A 20,062-nucleotide genomic window follows, 5' to 3' on the forward strand; every position below is an offset into this window, starting at 1 on the left:
TGTGATAAGAGGAGATGTAAATGTGATGTGATAAGATGTGAATGTGATGTGATAAGATATGAATGTGATGTGAGTGGATGTGATGAGATGTGGATGAGATGTAAATGGATGTGGATGTGAATGTGATGAGATGTGAAAGGATGTGATATAATGTACATGGATAAGAACAAGATGTGATGTGATGATATGTGAAAGGATGTGATATGATGTATATGGATAAGAACGAGATGTGATGTGATAAATGTGCCTGTAGATGAATGGATGGATGTGGATAGATGTGAATGTGAATGAATGAATGGATGTGGTTGAATTTGAGGAGCTGTGATGAGCGGATGTGGTGAGATGTGAATGTGATGTAATGAGATGTGAATGGATGTGATGTGATGTGGATCTGGTTAGATATGGATGGATGAGATATGATGTGGATAGATGAGATGTGATGTGATGTGGACTTGGGTAGATGTGAATGGATGTGAAGTGATGTAAATAGATGTGAACGTGATGTGATGATATGTGGATGTGATGTGGATCTGAATGAATGTAGATGGATGTGATGTGATATGAATGGATGAGATATGATGTGAATATGTTGTGATGTGACGTGATGTGGATAGATGTGATGAAATGTAATATGATGTGATTGGAGGAGAATGGATGAAGGACGATGGGAATACATATGACTGGATGTGGAATAAGAAATGTGAATTGATGTAGAAGAATGTCAAATAATGAGAAATGATGTGGAACAATGTGGAAAGATGAGAGTTTGTTAGAAACTGTATTTATGAAACCTGTTTTAATTGTCTGTTTTATGTCAAGAATGTTGGGGAAGCATTTTGACCATCTTGTGATGAATGAGATTGCGGAGACCTAAGTGATAAAGTTGCAACAGCTGACGGAGAGTCAATGGAGGACGTCTCGCGTAGCAAGGTCAGCGGAGGTCTTGACCAGCCTCGGTTTGAATTAAATGGTGAGCTTTCGGTATGGTGAATGAGGGACCAAGGAAGTGGCCTATGAGTGAAGCACTAGGTGACCCTGTAAAGGAGCCTAGAGGGTGCTAACCATATGGTGATCGGGCTCTAGGTTGCCGTCGAAGATACCCACGCGTGCGTCGGGGAAGAAAATGGAATAAGGAGCTAGAGTTGTTTTCTTAACTCGGGTATGGATCTAGTTGATTGGCCTTGCTGGTCCTCAACGGATGAGTCCATGACTCTTTTATATGGATCTGTTGGTTGATCCTGTTGGTTGATCTTGCTGATCTTCAAACGGAGAGTCCATTTTTTTAATGTGATTATATTTTCAGGTACTATGAGCTAGGAACTATTGAAAAGGCCCCTGAGTGAATGTTGGAATTAGGGTTGCAGGAAAGCACACAAAGCTTGGAGAAGAAGAAGCAAGAATGCACACAACACATAGTGTATTAGATTGTGTCAATGTACAAAGATAAGTTAGCCCTAGAATGATGGGTGTATATACAAGCCGGGGGAAAAAAACCTCCTAAGGAGGGAAAAGTGTGAACTAGAGCTGGCACTCATGTATAGGGAAGTGCCATGCCCGAAGTAGATCAGTCCACAAAGGGGAGCAAGCCCAAAGCTTTGCGGAAGGCTTCAAACTTCTCACAAGGAAGCGCCTTTATGAAAAGGTCGGCGAGGTTGTCCTGTGTTGGCACATATGCCAAGCTGATCTCTCCGGATGAGAGTCTCTCCCTGACATAGTGATAATGCACCTCAATGTGATTTGTTCTATGGAAAAGAATCAATAGCTGTGCCTCTTGATGACGAGGAAAAAAGCATTGGTCTCTATGATCCAAGTGCAAGTCTCTTCCTTGATCTCACCATGAGACTTAGGGGTTCGGTCGGATCAGTTTGGTTAGTGAATACCTTGACTATGTTAGAATAAAATATCATGGAGGAATCGCCTATTGTTGAGATATCGAGCTCTAGTGAGGCGGTGGACACTGATGACCCGCCTGGGGGATAGGCCCCGCACTTACACCACTGGCATGGTTGGTGAGATCTTGGGTGATATGCGGCCAGTGGGATGACAGGCTGTGTGACAGCCATTCTAGAGACTGGCATAGTTATAGCGCCAGCTCATTTAGTCGGGTTCACACTATAGAGAACCTGTGTATGTATTGGTTGAGTACCTTTCATATTGTGTGTACTCTTATCTTGTATATGGTGTGTTGAGTGTTGAGTAGAGAAGAAGAAGATTTTCAGCCTCTCACCTTGTGTGTTCTCTATTAGGGTTTTGTGAGTGTGTGTGTGTGCTTGCAAGAGCTCAAGCTCTCTTCCCCCCTGCATCTTTTCATGGTATCAGAGCCTGGTTCGTGCTAAGGGCTGAGCTGCAAGCAAGGGAACCACAGGAAGCGGTACGAGGGTAAGAGCTTCCACTACTCTTCCCTATTGTGTTGGTGAATACACCCTTGTCGGGAGCTCTACGGGAGGCACCGGCAAACGATCTCCGATTGAGGAGCTTTCTTCGCGGGAGTAAAGCTATAGGGCAACTATACAGTCCGTCGGACCGTCGGACTGAAATTTTTGGGCCGAAAACGCGTTTCGGGCGTGTCTGGACCTCCGTTTTTCAGAAAGCAGGCGATTTCGAGCACTGCGGGTAAGTCATCGATTCTCTGCAGAACTCTGTTTTCAGAACTGCAGGAAGATAGATTGACTGTGCAGACACTGTGGGTGCTGCAAAGAGGTCTACAGTTGCCATTGGGTGTATGTATGTGCATTGAGGTCACTGGTTGTGACATTTGAGTGGACTGCAGTACAGCTGTGCAGAAAATACAGTAGTTGTGCAGAAAAACCAGAGTGCAGTTTCTGGTAAAATTGTGTGTTTGGCAAGATGTCTAATGATGGCATAACACAGATTGTGGCTGAGAAGCTGGACAAGAATAACTTCCATGCTTGGAGGTTCAGGTTGACAAATTTCCTGATGGGAAAAGGCTATTGGGACTACATAGAAGGTGAACATGAAGAGGCACCAGAGATACCGGATATAAATCCGACTGCTGCAGATGTGAAAGAGTTTAAAGACTGGAACCAAGGAGCCAGGAAGGTTATGTATTGGCTTTCCATTAGTATACAGGACACCATGATTGGGCATATTCAGGATGCCAAGTCCCCCAAGGAGGCGTGGGACACCTTGGTAAAGCTCTATGAAACAAATACCAAGGCACGTAAGATACAGTTGAAGAATGAACTTCATACTGTGGAGAAAAAGAGCATGTCTGTGAATGACTATGCGTTGAAGATAAAGGGCATTGTCGAATCCCTTGCATCTATTGGTGTGTCAGTAGATGATGATGACAAGGTGGAAGTCTGTCTACGTGGTCTCGGGCCACAATACAAGGCATTTAAGACGTCTATTCAGACTCGGGAAAACATTCCCAACTTTACAGATTTGGTGTCTATGCTGATTATCGAAGAGAAGAACTTGGGTGAAGACCAACAGTCTTCACAAAGCAAAAACAGTTCAGAGCAACAGGCCTTCTACACGAGTTCAGGAAGAGGACGAGGTAGAGGAGGCCGTGGACGCGGTCAAGGAGGTGGCCGAACAGGTAATCAGAATTATGGCCAGCAGCAGCAGCAACAACAACAGTCCCAGAATCAACAACAACAACAACACGCAGGTGGAAGAGGCAAATTCAGAGGCAGGGGGAGTCAAAGAGGCCGTGGAAATTGGCAAAGGCAATATAATGATGCACGTGAATGCTACTATTGTGGTAAGCCAGGACATGTGCAGTCAGAATGTTATAAGAAGCAGGCTGACATGCAAAATGGGAAAGTGCAGCAAAACAACTATGCATCCTCAAACAGAAATAATGAGGATAATGAAAGGTTGTTTGTTATGCAGCATGTCGTGAATGCCATGTCTGAAAATGTTGATGCAGCACAAAAAGATAATGTATGGTATGTGGATTCAGGCGCTTCGAACCACATGACGAGTCATGGGGAGTGGTTCAAGGAGATGAAAAACCCGGAAAGACCAGGTTTTGTGGAAACAGGGGATGACACTGCTCATCCAATTGCCCACGTTGGAGATGTGCCATTGTCTATGCAGGATGGCAAAGTGAAGTACCTTGCAGATGTACTTCATGTACCGAACATAACAAAGAATCTGGTTTCAGTTGGCCAGATGATTGAGCAGGGTTTGCAGGTTCGGTTTAACCCTGATGGGTGTTATGTCGAAGATTTCAAAGACAAGTGCAGGTTGGTTGCAAAAGGCAACAGAGTGGGCAGAATGTTTACATTGAATGTAGACATGCCTGAAATGAGTGCTGCGATGTTTGCAAATGGTTCAGGAGTTGTTGCAGACACAGACATATGGCATAAAAGAATTGGACATGTAAATGTGCAAAGATTGAAGTCTATGCAGACAAAAGGAATTGTGACAGGGCTGCCAAAATTTAAAGTGGAAGGTATGCAGAAAATATGTGAAGCATGCCAATTTGGGAAGCAAACAAAGCATGTGTTTCCACGTAACAGATATGTGAGCAGAAATGCACTAGATGTTGTGCATTCAGATGTATGGGGTCCTACGAAGACCGTGTCTATGGGAGGCTGCAGGTACTATGTCACTTTCATTGATGACCACACAAGGAAAGTGTGGGTATATTTCATGAAGGAGAAGAGTGAGGTGTTTACTCACTTTCAGAATTTCAGAGTTTTGGTTGAAAAGCAAACAGGGAAATATGTAAAGTGCCTAAGGTCAGATGGAGGGGGAGAGTACTTCTCAAATGAGTTCTCTGAATTTTTGAAGAAGAATGGTATTCGGAGACAGTTTACATGCAGATACACTCCGCAGCAAAATGGAGTTGCTGAGCGGAAAAACAGGCACATTGCTGAGATTGCGCGAGCATTGATGGAAGAGAAGAATATGCCGCATTGCTATTGGGCTGAGGCTGTTTCTACAGCAGTATACATCATGAACAGGACCCCAACTGCAGCCATACATGATGTAACTCCAGAGGAGAGGTTTACTGGCAGAAAACCAGATTTGTCTCATCTGAAAGTCTTTGGATGCATTGCATATGTGCATGTGCCAGATGAGCTGAGAACTAAGCTGGATCCGAAAGCTGAAAAATGTGTGTTTATTGGATATTCCCTTGAGCAAAAGGGATACAGGTGTTATAACCCTACTACACGTGAGTTGAGGGTAAGCAAGGATGTTGTCTTTGATGAGATGAGCAGCTGGTATGCTGCTGAAAAAGAAGCTGTTGGGGCTGACGTGAGTGGAAGTGTGGTTGCACAGGATGCAGGTCAGCAATCACAGTCTTTGAGTGGACCAGGAGAGTCCTCATCTAGTGGGTCTGTTGATAGACCATGGAGTGGCAGGCTGCGTCATAATACCAGCCCTGCAAATGTGATTAGTACATCACGTAAAGGAAAAGAGAAAGTGGTTGAGCCCCTTGGTATGCCTGACATTTCTGCAGGGCATTCTCATGTTGATGGAGAGTCTAGTGGCTCAGATATGAGCCTTGATGAGGAGCTTGGGATCCCAGCTATGAGAACACCTGGTGTAAAGAAGGCTATGGAGGCCATGAATGAAAAGCTGCGAAGATCAGGGAGAGTGAAGAACCCTGTGCAGAGATTTACATATGATGGTTATGTGGCACATCACTATGCATATATGGCAAAAGTTGTGCAGGTTGTAGAGCCCACATGCATTGATGAGGCTGTTGGAAATGTGTGTTGGGAGAAAGCTATGGATGAGGAGATGGATGCACTATATGGAAATGAGACTTGGGATTTAGTGCAATTGCCTGAAGGCAAGAAAGCCATTGGATGCAAGTGGGTGTACAAAGTTAAACATAACAGTGATGGAAGCATAAACAGGTACAAGGCTAGGTTGGTAGCCAAAGGATATGCGCAGACATATGGGATTGATTATGAGGAAACTTTTAGCCCAGTTGCCAAGATGGCAACGGTGAGAGTTGTGATAGCAGTGGCTGCGTCAAAGCAATGGTCTTTACATCAGATGGATGTAAAGAATGCATTCTTGCATGGGGATTTGCAAGAAGAGGTGTATATGTTGCAGCCACCTGGTTATGAGGATGTGGGTCACCCCGAGCATGTTTGCAGGTTGAAGAAAGCCTTGTATGGATTAAAGCAAGCACCAAGAGCATGGTCTGACAAGATTTCTGAATATCTTGTCACTATTGGCTTTCATGTAGCCAATGCAGATTTCTCATTGTATGTGAGACATGGTGATAGAGGGGTTGTGCTTGTTGTCATCTATGTAGATGACTTGATCATTACGGGGGACCATGATGCAGAGATCTTTGATGTAAAGATCTTGCTTAGACAGAAGTTCGAGATGAAGGATCTGGGGGAGCTCAGATATTTCTTGGGCATTGAGGTGATTAGGTCACCACATGGTATTGGATTACTGCAGAGACAGTATGGCTTGGATATGTTGTCCAAGTATGGTATGACAGGCTGTAAGCCTATTTCTGTGCCATTGGATCAGAATGGCAAATTGAGTGCAGATTCAGGAGAGATCTTGGAGGATCCTACTATGTACAGACGCATAGTAGGAAGTTTGATCTACATGACGATCACCAGACCAGATTTGAGCTATGTTGTTGGGTTGGTGAGCCAGTTTATGCAGGTTCCACGGAAACCGCATTTGGATGCAGTGAGACGCATACTGAGGTATGTGAAGTCTACTTTACAGTGTGGACTATTCTATGAGACTGGGACAGAGATATGTGTACATGGGTACACAGATGCTGATTGGGCTGGTAGTATCTCAGACAGAAGATCTACCAGTGGATTCATGTTTTCTTTGGGGAGTGCTGCTGTGACTTGGAGCAGCAAGAAGCAGCCTACGGTTGCTCTATCGAGTACGGAGGCCGAGTACAGAGGAGCTGCTATGGCAGCATGTGAGGTAGCTTGGTTGAGAAAGCTACTTGCAGATTTGGGTCTATCAGTGGATAGACAAGTTGTCATTTTCTGTGACAACATTAGCAGTATACAGTTGGCCAGGAACCCAGTCTTTCATGCTCGTACGAAGCACATAGAGGTTCACTACCACTTCGTCAGAGAGAAGGTCTTGGCAGGAGACCTTGACCTTGTTTATGTCAGCACAGAGGATCAGGTAGCTGACATCTTCACCAAAGCATTGGGTACAGAGAAGCTCCGCAGATTCAGGGCTTCGCTTGGTGTACATGAGATGGAGTTGAGCTCGAGGGGGAGTGTTGAGATATCGAGCTCTAGTGAGGCGGTGGACACTGATGACCCGCCTGGGGGATAGGCCCCGCACTTACACCACTGGCATGGTTGGTGAGATCTTGGGTGATATGCGGCCAGTGGGATGACAGGCTGTGTGACAGCCATTCTAGAGACTGGCATAGTTATAGCGCCAGCTCATTTAGTCGGGTTCACACTATAGAGAACCTGTGTATGTATTGGTTGAGTACCTTTCATATTGTGTGTACTCTTATCTTGTATATGGTGTGTTGAGTGTTGAGTAGAGAAGAAGAAGATTTTCAGCCTCTCACCTTGTGTGTTCTCTATTAGGGTTTTGTGAGTGTGTGTGTGTGCTTGCAAGAGCTCAAGCTCTCTTCCCCCCTGCATCTTTTCACCTATGTCTATTGGGCTAGGAAGTTTTTATGGGTTCGTTTTTGGAAGAACCGAGGGATTAGTCTCTTGTCCAGATATCCATGATGGGCAAGGCCCTGAGTGAGAGGTTCTTTCCTATGCAAGAAGTGCTACTTCCACTGCTAGCACTCCGAAATTCATTGTGCAGAGGGGGCAGGGATCTCTCAAAGTCAATGCCTTAATTGCATACGCATGAAGTGGCGATACTGCATAATACTATCGTCGCCTAAGATGTCTTCCTGCCTACATGCATGTCACATTCGAGGACATGGTGGACACAGGGTTTTGGAGATCACACTCAGCATTCAGAAGAACCCTTTGCTAATCTTTATGCTTAATTATAACATTTTTTTATTAGTAAATCTCTCCTTTTGAAAGATTAGTCATCTTTATTGTTAGATCCTTGTTAGAAGGACGGATCTTAATGATAATCTCATTATCTTAATCAAAACTCTAGGCTTGATAAGCTAGAGAAGAAGATTAAATATTTTTATGATTTTAATATGATTTTTCTTAATCATAAACAAGATTAAAAGAATTATTCATCATTTTTAATTCATTTTAAGATTGAAAGAGAGTTATGCTAATATTTTTGTAAGTATTTTCATATAGTAATGATAATTTTTGTAAGTATTTTCATATAGTAATGATGAATGCATACTTTAAGAATAATCAAAAGGTTTAAATATAATTATGTTTATAGTTATGCTATGTATGCATAATAAAATTTTAGTTTAAAAGAGGAGTTCCTATCACATTTCATAATTATCGGTATTTATTTAAAAGTAGAATTTTGAGAATTCTCAGAAAATGCAGCAAAACTATGGCAAAATGTTTTTAAAAATGAATTTAATTTTATGCATATTTTTTTAATACAAAAAGAGGAATTCCCGTCGTATTCTAGGCATAAACATTTTTATGCTAAAATGATTTTTGTTACGTTTATGAAAAATACTTTTATAGTATTTATGCATATTTGTTTAGATAGAGAAAAGAGGAATTCCCATCATATTCTAGGCATAGATATTTTTATGCTAAAATAATGATTTTTGGCACATTTATGGAAAATACTTTTATAGTATTCATGCATACTTGTTTAAATAGAGAAAAGTGGAATTTTTGTTATATTAAATTTTTCATGCAAAAAGAAAAAAATTAGATGCAAAAAAGGAATTCCCATGATATTCTAGATACAAATAATTTAAATATTCAAAGAGGAATTCTTGGCATATTTCAAAACATCGGGTATTTTTATTTAATTAAAAGATGAATTTTCATCATACTTTAATTAGAAAATGCATAAATTAAATTCAGTGTTAAAAGAGAAGGTTTCACCATAATTTCATGTAGAAAATTATGGTATATTAATGTTGAGGATCGAAATGGAGAAAAGAATATTTTAAGATATTTCTATGCAAATAAGTTAATAAAATAGTATATTCATATTCACATTTATGGATTATTGGAAAAGAGTTATCTTTATAAAATTCCATTATTCTTGAATAGAACTATTTATAATTCTATTGTGGCCAGGAAAGAATAAATTTTCATAATTTTGGATTTTACCCTTATGATTGGAAATCCCAGTTAATTTATCAGATAAATAGAAGAAAACTCCTTAGGAATCAAAGCTAGGATTAAATCCGAGTAATTTATGGTTAGACCACGACCACGTGAGAATGGTGGGCCAGCAAGATGCTTACCTATCTCACGAATCAGAAATTAAGCAAAACCTTAGGACCATTCCCATTTCTTTAGTACAAAGAATGGATTACCGGTGATTTAGAGAAGTTTTCCTTAGACCGGAATCATTGAGAAATAAGTCAAAAATTCATTGTAATTGATGGGTGGGTTACGAAGATACTAGAATTGTGATTTTCATTAAGAAAGTCTAGATACTGAGAAAAAGGGTCTTGTGGAATCAAACCCAACGGGAAATTCTTACTTGCATAGAAACTCTGTTTTTGAAAAAGGCCTGTCTTACACCAAAATGGTGGAGGAAGCATTTGGCTTATGGTTTAATCTAAGGAGAGTTATGTTGTAACAGCTTGTGGGGAGTCATCGAAAGATGTCTCCCGCCGCGGCAAAGTTTGCCAAGGTCTTGACCACCCTTGGTATTGTTAAAATGGTGCACTTCCGGTGGTACGATGGCCAGGGCCGATGAAGCGGTCCCTAAGTGAAGTGCTAGGACACCTAAGGAGGATCCTACAGGGTTTTGACTAGGCGATGTACGGACTCGCGAGACTTCTAGGACACCCATGCATATATCGAGGAAGATATGGATGGACTGGCAAAGGAATTATCTATGTGAACTGGAACTTGAAATTGGATCTCATTGGTTGACAAGCTGGTCTTCAAACGGAGAGTCCAGATGACATTTTGATTGTAAAACATTGGACTAGAATTTTGAGGATTATGATGGAAACATTATGGTTTCATTCCAATTCTGTTTTAAAGAAGACAGCTAAATCTATGAAAAAGGCAATTTCATATTGGGTGTGTAAGTGGTGGAAGATTCTTGTTCTATGGGAAAGAATCAATGGTTGTGTCTTGCTTAAGGGGAAAAAAGCGATGATTTCTATGAACCAAGTGCAAGTCCCTTCCTTGATCTAGCCATGTGACCTACGATCCCATTCAGATGCTCGAGCTACCCATTTCTGATGCCTAGCACGGCAGGACACGCATATGAGAGTTTTTGCAAACCTCCACTGGTCGCGTGAGTGCCAGTGCATCCTATGGCATATTGGTTGTTACAGCAGCTTCAAGGCAGCGACATGGTGGAAATTAATGGTGAAGTTAGAGAGTTGCTTGTGCAGATGATGTAAGTGTCCTTGAATAAGTACATCTCCAAGATCGCAATCTTCAACCTCGGGGTGGTCACTCATAAATATGTAAGCATAGCACGTGGGTGAAATAGTAAATTCTAAAGTAGGGCAGATTTTACAGATATTATTTCCTGTGGAGCCCAAATTTCAGGTTTCTATACGCCCTCTTTGCCATTTCTTAGGGCCTTTCTCTATTAGCGCTGAAGTCATAGTGGTAGTTTCTAGTGGCACCACTCACACAGGTAGTAGTTCACAACAGCACAGAGGAAAAAAACATACATCTGCGACCTTGCTTAATACTATTTCGCCTGTGCCACTGAATGTTGAATCAAGCAAGACTCAGAGGTCATAGAGCCCATGTGGATACTCCACCAGCCATTGAAGTTCCTGGAGACATTTCTGTTTCACCAATTTCTACAATTGGACTTGTATCAGAGACACTCACATCTGCTGTATCTACTCTAGTGTGGTTTAGTTTGGAAATAACACCGCAGGGTGTCTCTGCTCTTGATAGATGTCACAGGGAAGTGAGGCAGAAGATGGTGGTGAGTGCGGTACCCACCTGTACCTGTTTCTTTTGCAATTACAATATCTACAGAGCCTAGACTTGTTAGTGCAGTTCTGGGGGGTGCCTTTGACACTGCAACACCTTCCATGACTACAATTCATATTGATGCGGTGGTAGTGACTGCGCTGCATTTTCCTTGGGAGCAGTCGCAGTAAACTGTCTAGTTTGCTCATTTGGAAAGTTGTACCAGATTGCTTACTCATGCGGCACACTCTTTGCGTACGATGTAACAATCCAGCGCTCGCTCAGGTGGTGTAAGACCCTTGCCCCCTCTGCACATCGGAATCAGGGGAGCTAGCAGCGAAAGTAGCAACCTCTCATGCGAGGTAGGATTTCCCACTCGGGGCGCCTAACCCACGAATGTCCGGACAAGAGACTAATCCGTCGGTTCCTCCGAAACCGAGACTGGAAAAACTTCCCTTGCCTAGAAAACTCAAGCGATTCTACCAGGAAAAATCTTTTAACAGGTCAAGGCCTTAACTATCCTTTCTATAGAAACTGTGCCACAGCCATCATGCTTGTAGACACAGAAGAGCATGTAGAGGAGCAGAGAACTCGCAAAGCACTCAAAGAAGCAAGAAGGTATGTGAACACAAAAGTGAAAATCCAAAAATAGAATTTGCCCCTTTGCATGCAACCACTCGCACAACGGACCACATCTACATGCACACTTTCTCTCAAACTTTGAGAAAAAGCTAGTATTGTATCTTCCTCCTCATTATTAGTTAAAGAGATTGTCATCAAAGAGACATCTGTCTCCTCAGAAATTGGAAAAGGGCATTGAATGGGCGTTGCCGCAAATGCCGCAACAACCGGAACCCATTAACTGGAGAAGAGAGAACTTCACCCTGTAAATTCGCCCAAAAGAATGAAGTGGCCCCACAAAGAGCATATATCAAGAAAGGACCGGACCACCGCAACTTCAGCTTGCCTGGCAGCTTCCCCATGCGAGTATTGAACACCAAAACTAACTACCCTTTTTGGGAAAAAAATTTGAGTGCCAATCCACATGGCCTTTCCTCCGATTATGGAGTTCTTGTGCCCAGTAAAAACTCCGCACCAATTTTCATCTAATGAGCTCAAGAATTCCAGTCGATATGCTAAGGACTCTGTTGGCAGCAATTTATCTTCCACCGCAATCTGCAAACTTGCCACAACAAACTCGATCGGTGTGATAGCCTCCATGCCAAAAGCCAGCTTGAAAGGGGTTAGTCCAGTTGCCACCCTGTAAGCTGTACGGTACGCCAAAGTGCTGATGGAAGCTTAACATCCCAATCCTTCCGATGCTTGCTTACGAGCTTCATCAGAATGCGCACAATCTGCTTATGATTCAACCAATCCATTGGCTTGCGGATAATAGGGGATGATTTCTTTGTGAAGAATCGAATAAAAACCTTTCATTTGCCTGATCACTTTACCAATAAAATTACCCCCTTGATCATACACTGACCAAATCCAGTTGGCAGCCAAAAAACGAGTGAATAGATCCTTGTATAGACACTTTGCCATTGAAAGAGAAGAATCTTCCCGCAATGCCCAAGCTTCCACCCACTTATTAGTGCAGTAATCTATTGCTTTCATAATATACCAATTTCATGTCTTGGCAGCTACAGGTTTAAAAGGCCCAATGAAATCCAAACCCCACTTCTTAAAAGGCTCAAGTGGCAATATCTGGTGTAAGGGCATGTGGTCTCTTTATGATGGCTGGCCCATCCTTTGGTACACATCGCATTTGCGCACGAACTGTTGTGCATCAAAATAAACTGTTGGCCACCACAAGGTAGCTTGGAACACTTTGCCTACAATAATCTTCCCCCCGAACAATGCCCTCTAGAGACTCCGTAATGTGCTTCCCACAACAGAGCCTCTTGATCTTGCGGTACATTAGAACATTTTGGAGGTCATTCATAGGGCCTTTTAAGAAAATGGTCGATTCTTATTTTCTCTCTCTAGAAAAAATCTTGAAATATTAAAATAAAGAGAATGTAAAAGTCATAAAAGTGTAGTCTCTGAGCTAGAGAGGTAAATTTTCTCCCAGGCGGCCGTCTTAAAGTTCGTTGGAACCTTCTTTGAAATGATACATTCGAAACTGCAAGAATAAGGTTAGTTCAAGAGGATATTATTGCACGGAAGACAGTTTGGAGGGAATTAGAACCTTTATCTCCAATTTCAAAAGACAAATACAAGCCTTCTCTCACCATAACCAATCCTATTCTTTCACTCTGCATTATATAGTATACCTACTCATTCGTAGAATACTCCAATGGAGAACAACCATGTACACACTCATTCTATTGAAGAGTCTAATCATGTGTCCATTAAGAGAAATTACCATCTGCACATTGATCTAGATAGTGTGTATGTGCCCATTCAAAAATGTAGAAGTGGACAACCATTGCTCTCAAGAGATGATGTTAAAGATCATATGAGGTTATCGGGGAAGCAACACATAGACCTTTGGTGTGATGGCTCCATCTATCCTATTGACCCCTATACTGCTTCACATCCTCCCTTTTTAAATCCTACAACTCTCTTACGTTTTGCAGGTGATGGTGCCACAGGCTTACTAGGATATTACAAGTCAATTTCTTACATACAAGAAAGAGAAAGGCATTATTCACAACACTTAGCAAATAAGCTTCTTGGCTTGTCTGGTGAATGCAAGACACAAAAGTTAGATTGGAAGAACAAGAATGTCAAATCAATAAACTAAGAGGTGACCTCCGCAAATATAGAGAAAAAGACACAATCATTGGACGGTGCATACGGAAAAGAAAGCTAAAAAACATAGGGTTGTTACACATCCTGACAAAAAATATTAATCCCAATCTCAATCCAGTAAAGCAACTAAAACCATTCGTGACATCAAGAATGGCAAGAGAAATGAAAAAAAAGAAGAATTTCAAGGTGGTTTAACGAGATATAGTTGATGAATTTGTAACCAACAATACAGTTTCAGCTGTGGATATTCAATACGCCATGGATTCAAGTGGAGTCAGTTGTAAGGGTTATAGTGCCATCCAAAGTCAGTGTTATCCCTCCTTGAGGCCAAAGGCATTAAAGCAAAGCTACTTCCAACACCTGCAAAAGTTTGGAGACGTAAGGAGGAATTAAACATAGAACAGCTTCACTATGTTGGTCACTCATACCACATTGTAGGAGAGTTTAAGGGAGAAGGTGGTAGTATATTCTACAACGAACACAACAATATATTCATGGACTTGGAGCTCTTGCAAAAGAGAATGGTGGAGTTCTATGATATTACATTTGAGGAGGTAGGAGGTGTACTTTAGTTTGTCAAGCTTGATAAGTGCGAGATTATAAAAAAAAATACGAAAAGGGTCACAATAACACTTATGAATAGGGCTCTTTGTAATTGTAGTAGGGATGATTCAAAGTATTTTAGTGTGTAGTCCGAGATGAACATCTCGTTGGCTAGGTTCATTTGAGGTTAAGAAAGCATTAGGACCTCAATGGAAGGCTTCTTGGGCCCTTTTATTTGGCAGTTTAAGGAGTCAAACCTTTTCTCTTAAGAAGAAACATTTTCTAATTAGAAGCTTCAAAACGGCTACTTTATTCGAATTTGAATTTTGGAGGAAAAATGGAATTTAAAATCTAGCGGACAAAACCATATCATGTAACATATCTATGGAAAGCTCTTGATGCGTAGATCACGGATCTATAATCTCCGCTCAAATCGGAGCTTGTATGTAGAAGTTATGGAGGTCCGAAAATTGTAAAATTGCCTCCCCTCCTTTTTGGGAAAAAAAGTGCACCCTTTGACCACTCTTACACCTCTCTTACAAACCCAACATTTCAGTCCACATGGCAACCCCCCATTTGGCTATTCCTTAATCACCTTGATTAGGCTTGGGCAAATTAAAGGGCCCAAGATGACCCCATTCACTTCCTAATGAGGACCATGAATCCTTTTTTTGGGTATTTCATCAGACACATATCCCCAATCTCATCAAAGAATAGATCAATGCAAATAGGATGCTCCATGTAAAGAAAAGGGGAGAATTTCAAGCCCAATGGCATCTTGCGGGTGATTTGAAGACTCTCAAGTGCTTATTTAATTGCAGCAAAGGGGCCAATGCAAAGTCTCCATGCCTTTACTGCATGGACTTTGCAAGGATGATGGACTCTAAGTGGTGGAGATGACCACCCAACATACAAATTTTGGATGAGAACTTTAAACCAGTGTTTGAGATTATTCTTTTCAATGTGCATATATGCATGCTTCATGCTTTGTGTCATATCATAAAGAAACTTGTATATCTCCACATTTATCTGTCAATGGATTGTTTTATAAGTTAAAGTTTAAAGAGGAGTGTGTGCGTATCTGTATTCAAAAGCAAAGGTTAAGAAAGGCATTCTTCAATTATGGGTGGGTGAGTAATTGTCTAGTTCTACCAATTCCAGTGGTTAGGCAGTGGGGCTAACCCATTGGCAACCCATGGGCCAACCCAGGATGGGTTTAGGCTGGAACCTTTAGAGTTTTAATAATGAAATTGAATAATAGGAATACGCTTAGAACTTGAGTAGTTAAATAAAAACCTGAAGACTTCTCAAATGAATAGATCAATAGCTGTGCTTGATTCAGTTTTTAGGAAAAAAGCGTTGATTTTTGTTCAAGTTAAGTCTGTAATAGTTTTCCTTCTATATCTGGTTTAATCAGGTGAAGGTTTTTTCAAGTTAAGTCTGTAATAGTTTTCCTTCTATCTAGTTTAATCAGGTGAAGGTTAGTTTAATCTCTTGACCCCGTTAGAAAATTCATTAAGGAAATCTAAAAGGTGGAATCGTCCCCATTTTTCGGGCAAAGGAAATTTTCTTGGTTTTGGTTTCGGAATGACCACCATATTAGTTTTGTGGCCAAACATTCGAGGGTGAGGCCCCGAGTGGGAAATCCTGCCCCGCGCAAGAGGAAGTTACTTTGGCTGCTATCAATTGGGAATCCGATGCACAGAGGGGGCAGTGGGATCCCATAACTGGTATTAGAGCGCTGTTGTAAACTTATGAAACAGCAGCAGAAATTGCCTAAGATTTTAAAGTAAATCTGCGGAAAAAATGTTTTCACTTGCTAAGATTATGTTTGGAACGAATTCATAAATTTAAAACTCATAAATTGAATTGGATTTTTAGATGGATACTCCAAATGTGTCTAGCATTCTTGGACTTTCCCAGAGTCGGGAATACCAGTCTCTACGAAAAAAAATGTTTTCACTTTGCTAAGATTATGTTTGGAACGAATTCATAAATTGAAAACTCATAAATTGAATTGGATTTTTAGATGGATACTCCAAATCTGTCTAGCATTCCTGGACTTTCCTAGAGTCAGGATATGACCGCCTTTGCCTTCGAAAATCTCATCAATTCTGCTACAACCCGAGAAAGCAGAGTGAGGCTCACTCGTCACTTTGAGGATCTATACTTTCCTGATCCAGTAGAGCGACATCAGCACGTGTGGTTCTCTGGAGGGGTGATATATTAACGTCAATACAATTCAGCTTCAAAGACCAAGGTAGAATATCTCACTAGCCATGATCTTGATAAGGCTAGGAGTTGTTCATTCTGTCCAACTCTTTAATCATTCGCCCCGGATTCATAAATTGGAAATTGGGTTTTTAGATGGAATTACCGCAATTGTGTGGAATCCTTCGTTGCTTGAGGCCTAGATATGATGACATTTACCTTATAACAACAAGCACTGTGACCACCTGTATATACCGTGAGTATAACTGTAGCTCTATACTAACAATATATATGAGTGAATCTAAGACCTTGAAGTTTTAAACAGTAATGCTTTCCTAGATGATGATTTTGAATGCTGGTTGATATGATTTTAGAATTCTGGTTGAGAATTGATGAATTGATTTGGATTCTGATTGAAAGATGATGATTTCTTAATTTTGATTGAAAGTAGATAAGTTGAATAAAGTCATGAGGAGGATGAATGGAGAGAATCCCAGTGATGATGTTACTAACCTGGAAGATGATTAAGACTTTCAGTAGATCACTATGAGATTAGTGCATCATGCTGTGACAGATTGTTCGCAGTTGACCTTTGACCTAGTGGACCCAATTGAGGAATGACAAATTGAGAACTTGTATAACTAAAATTTCCATGGAAAATGTTCAAATGGATTTACTAGTCTGATGAAACATTATTGTGTTAAGGATATGAATGAACTATTTTCAGATAATGAGTTTTGTATGTTCTTCTTGTAGAAGGGATCTTAATCCTAGGATTCTGTGAGGATTGACCAAACTTTAACGAACCCCAGAATCAATTAGATCTAAAGTTGGATTCAAATTATAAAGTGGTCTTTTCACCAGAGTATCTTGGTTAAGTTGGAAAAAGGGACATAACAAGAATTTTTGTAGAGATAGGATCACGGATCAAGGTCATCGTGGTAGGAATAGATGATGATTTCGGATGCTGGTTGATATGATTTTAGAATTCTGGTTGAGAATTGATGGATTGATTTGGATTCTGATTGAAAGATGATGATTTTTGAATTTTGGTTGAAAGTAGATAAGTTGAATAAAGTCATGAGGAGGATGAATGGAGAGAATCTCAGTGATGATGTTTGTAACCTGGAAGATGATTAAGACTTTCAGTAGATCACTATGAGATTAGTGGATCGTGCTGGGAGATTGTTTGCACTTGACCTTTGACCTAGTAGACCCAATTGAGGAATGACAAATTGAGAACTTGTATAACTGAAATTTTGGTGGGAAATGTTCAGATGGAATTACTGGTCTGATGAACCATTATTGTGTTAAGGATATGAATGAACTATTTTCTGATGAGTTTTGTATGTTCTTCTTGTAGAAGGGATCTTTATCCCAGGATTCTGTGAGGATTGACCAAACTTTAAGGAACCCCAAAACTAGTTAGATCTAAAGTTGGATTCAAATTATAAAATGGTCTTTTCACTAGAGTATCTTGGTTAAGTTGGAAAAAGGGACTTAACAAGAATTTTTGTATTAATAGGATCATGGATCAAGGTCATTGTGGTAGGAATGTTAACCCCCAACTCGATGAGGAAGAGCTCGACCCAAATGTTCGCAAGCTCTTCATAGATCTCAGCCTAGACCTTTCAAAGGTGAAGGGGAGCACTTGGGAGAAACAGTAGAGAAGTGGATGGAAGCTATGGAGGAGTACTTCAATGTCATAGGGTACAAAGAAAAGAGTAAGGTGGCTTTTGCCAGGCTGAAGATCATAAAAACAGCTGGAGTAGCATGGAGAAACCACTATGAGACAAACCGTTTTGATCGGAACACCCAAACATGGAATGATCTCAAAGCTTACCTAAGGAAGAGATTCTGTCCTCCTGGCTTCTTGGAAACTAAGATGAATGAATTCCTAGAGTTGATCCCAGGGGGAAGTCAAACCACGGAGGAATACCACCAGGCGTTTGCTCTCCTCCTCAAATACTCGCCTCCGTGGTTTGACTTCCCAGGGGGAAGTCAAACCACAGAGGAATACCACCAGGCGTTTGCTCTCCTCCTTGCCACCGTTGGATGAAGAACAATTGAGGCCAAGTTCATTCGGGGAATGAACAAACCTTTGGATACCATGGTAAAGAATGCCAAGCCAGTTTCCATGGCTGAAGCAGTGCAGATGGCGAAGGATTTTGCCAAGGCCTTTGTTGTCAGGTCCCACCGAAGCCAACACCATCATAAAAGATTCCTAACTCCGGAAGGTGATTCTAACTTTCCACATCCTAAGAGACAACAAGGTCAAACTCAAGATACGAGAAGTTCCAGAAAGGAAGAAAGGTCTTTTTTCCACCTCCTAAGAGACAACAAGGTCAAACTCAAGATACGAGAAGTTCCAGAAAGGAAGAAAGGTCTTTTTTCTTCCGGAACACAATCCCCTGGAATTCAACGTCAGAAGTTCTACCCTTGAACAAAGAAGTTAAATGCTTTAATTGCTAGGGATACAGTCATCATAGTATGGATTGCCCAACTCCTTTTGGATCAAGATTTTCGGGACAAGGAAATTAGGGACTAAGACTCCAGCTCCTTCCTTCTAGAGTAATCAAGGTCCTTCCCGCCGTCAAATCAAGGAAACCCCAGAAGAGGAAGATTCCCTAACAAACCCTCAGCTTCAATGCAAAGTAATGAAAGACCACAGAGAGAAGTTCCCAAACCAGCCGTCCACTTCCAAGGCAGTAACGCTGGAAGTAATAGAAGAAGAAAGAGATGAAAGAGATTATCCTCCAGTGCTGCGAGATGTGTTTAAGTGGGTAGGGATGTAAGGTTCCTCCCTCTAGCTTTTGAGATGTAAAGGTGTAAAAACCTCCCCCTTCAGTCTGTAAAATCATCCCCTAATTCAGAATACAAGAAACCATTGTTTTCCCTTGTTTTTGGTTTAGAGAGAGAAAATGTTCTAGAGAGAGATAATACAAAATGATATATTTTTTGATAGAAATTTTCTCCTAATATCTAAGATGAATTCCCCTGAAATAGAAGTTCAGAAAGAATTTTTGAATGTGCATTAGAAATTAATTGAATGTGTATAAGAGACCTTAGCCTAAGGGTTCAGATTTTCAGAAATTTTTTATTAAGGTCCAAATAAGGTTCCAAAGGGACAATAGGATTAATCTAAGTGTTGGGATGACAAAAATACAAAGAATAAAAGAAAATCCTCCAAAAATGAGTAAATGCTTACATAAGATGAAGAGTTGACCAAGTACTAGGTTTATTAGTTAAAAATTAAGGTTTATTAGTAAAAAAAATCAATTTGGACACCTAAGCAAGGAGGGAATAAGCTCATGAAGGAGGCAACTTTTTTTCATCATTACCTTTCATTTTTAATTCAAAAAAATGAGATATTTTTATCTCTCCTTGTGTAAACTGAATCAAAAAAGGGAGCCAAACTAGTCCAAAACTTGTCTAAATTGGGTCAAACTGAAGCTGGAAGCCTCTAGAACCCAGTTGGACTTGGTTAGTGGCCTCCCTCACCTTTAAATAGACCCTCATTCTTTTGTATTTTCATCTTTGAGTGCTAGTATTATCTTCATTTTAGTGTAATTCTATTATCCCTCTAT

Source organism: Cibotium barometz, chromosome 34 (genome assembly GCF_041138505.1).
Source record: "Cibotium barometz isolate CiBa-2024 chromosome 34, ASM4113850v1, whole genome shotgun sequence".
Taxonomy (NCBI): domain Eukaryota; kingdom Viridiplantae; phylum Streptophyta; class Polypodiopsida; order Cyatheales; family Cibotiaceae; genus Cibotium; species Cibotium barometz.